The sequence below is a fragment of the Carlito syrichta genome, unplaced genomic scaffold, assembly GCF_000164805.1.
Source record: "Carlito syrichta isolate Samal-C Ts95f unplaced genomic scaffold, Tarsius_syrichta-2.0.1 Scaffold309881, whole genome shotgun sequence".
In the NCBI taxonomy this organism is placed as follows: Eukaryota; Metazoa; Chordata; class Mammalia; order Primates; family Tarsiidae; genus Carlito; species Carlito syrichta.
In genome coordinates this window covers 222,371-224,681 of record NW_007253977.1, presented here as the reverse complement: position 1 = coordinate 224,681, position 2,311 = coordinate 222,371, and the positions used below count along the sequence as shown (strand labels likewise).

Below are 2,311 nucleotides of genomic sequence, written 5' to 3'. Positions count from 1 at the left end.
GAACCCGCAGGCTCAGGCAATCCACTCACCTCGGCCTCCCAAAGCACTGGGATTACAGGCTGAGCTACCGAGCCCAGCCTAGTTTTGAATTTTTAAATAATGTTTTAAGTTATGGGACTTTTTTTTCTTAAGTGTGCCAGACATCTAGTTTCAAATCCCAGCTCTGCTACTTATTTTGTTTTAAGACCTGAGAAAGTTACTGAATCTTCCTAAGCCTATATTTCTTCAACTGTAAAGTGGGCATAATATTTACCTACCCCACATGGTTATTAGGTGTTAAAGCCCAAATAAAGTAGGGACTCAGAATATATTAGTTCAATATAAAGCAAATGTTGTCTTTCTTAAGGTTTTTTTTTTTTTCCCAAGCCCCAAAGACATCCAAAATAAAGCTCAATTAAAACATAGTTCATTCTTGTCTTGATACAATGCATAATCATTCACATATGCAGTAAAGTCTGATATAACATGGCTGGTTTATAAGGTGGCTATAAGCCCTAACTGCTAACCAATAAAGTAATCCCATACTTTGTTTATTTGATGGTTTTTAAACAAAGAAGAGTTACATAAATTCTACAAAGAAATTTATAACACTCCTGCTTCAAGAACGACCAGTGGTTTAAACTAAGCCTTCAGTGTATTGAGTTCTTACTAGAAACAAATTCTTTGCCATTTTCACTCACCTCATGCCCTGTCTCCAGCAGGAGACATCACATCATGTTTTTTGAAATCTTCTTTCTGATTTCTCTGGCGGTTCTGTAAAAAACAAAATGTCGTTGATAATAACAGGTACTTTGCATTTTATACCGTCCTTTTTTCCCCTATAATTTTATAATTAAAAGATTTCATTGTCTATGCAATTATTGTTGTCAAAAATGTCTAATAATTCAGAAAGATATAAAGTAAAAAAGTAAAAGTCCTTGTTTCTTTTAGTCTTTTAATTTTTAAGTCACTTGGTATTGCGTAGGTACAAGCACCTCAGTATTTATATGTTTGGAGTGACTAATAAAAATAAATTCCTATGCGTTTAAGAACAAAAATGAGCCGGGCTCGGTGGCTCAGCCTGTAATCCCATGCCTTTGGGAGGCTGAGGTGAGTGGATTGCCTGAGCCCGCGGGTTCGAGACCCACCTGGGCAACTTGAAGAGACCTCATCTCTACAAGAAATCAAAAAATCAGCCAGGCATGGTAGCGCATGCCTGTAATTCCAGCTACTCGGAAGGTTGAGGCGGCAGGATCACTGGAGCCCAGCAGGTCGAGGCTGCGGTGGCCGGGAGCGGCCACTGCACTCCAGTCTGGGCGACAGAGTGAGACTCCAACTCAAAAAAAAAAAAAGAACAAAAATGTACTGCAATATGGCTAAGGGGGCTTTGCTGAATCAGAAGAATTCAAAACAGTCGATCTGACCCTAATATGTTGAAAGTCACATATCTAGAATTTTCTCTAATATCCCACATTAAATGAAATCACCTACTTCAAGTGACAAGTGAAATAAGGCTGTAATAGGTTTTTCTGCAGAAGCTAATTGAGGTGATCTACAACCAAAATAAGTACAAATCCAGGCCAGGCACAATGGCTCATGCCTGCAATCCAGTTACTTTGGAAGGCCGAAGCAGAAGGATTGAGCCCAGGAGTTGGAGACCAGCTTGGGCAACACAGCAAGACCCCGTCTCTACAGAAAATCAAAAAAATTCGCTAGTCCTGGTGGCGTGCGCCTGTAGTCCCAGCTACCTGGGAGGCTGAGGCAAAAGGATTACTTAAGCCCAAGAGGCCAAGGCAGCAGTGACCAGTGAATCATGTCACTGCACTCTAACCTGGGTGACAGAGTGAGATCTTGACTCAAAAAAAAAAAATTACAAATCCATTTAGAAAATGTTCTTTGATTTGAGCGGTTTTTGCCAGCTATTGTTTTATTTCTTTATTTATTTCCATTCTCTGCAGCCTCTTGGGTAGTTTGGCCAACTTACTGGAGATTTCTGGACCTCGGTTTCCTGATCTGTATAACTGTCATGGAAATAGTTGTGCTTGTCTCACAGTGTAGCTGCAAGGATTAAGGGACATGACAGCTGGAAGGAGGGGACTGGGATGGAAGGGAAAGGGGCAGAGACAGACTTAGTCACCTCTGTCATTTTGTCAAGGATCCTTTATCCTAGGTGACTCTATGTCCACTCCTAGCTTGGATTGCTTTATTTTTTTCCCATTAACTTTACTTAAAAGTTTTCTTAAAAGATTCCTTTTGTAGCCGGGCTCAGTGGCTCAGCCTGTAATCCCGCGCTTTGGGAGGCTGAGGTGAGTGGATTGCCTGACGCTGTGGG

General features: G+C 41.0%; 1 protein-coding gene across 1 annotated transcript in view; it reads right to left on the bottom strand.

Annotated features, from left to right (window-relative positions):
* ARHGEF33 (Rho guanine nucleotide exchange factor 33) overlaps positions 1–2,311 on the bottom strand; it is a 90,407-nt gene that overhangs the window by 72,888 nt on the left and 15,208 nt on the right. Inside the window, exon 4 of the mRNA XM_021717597.1 lies at positions 681–753. The gene's annotated coding sequence lies outside the window, so the exon portion shown is untranslated. The remainder of the gene's footprint in view (positions 1–680; positions 754–2,311) is intronic.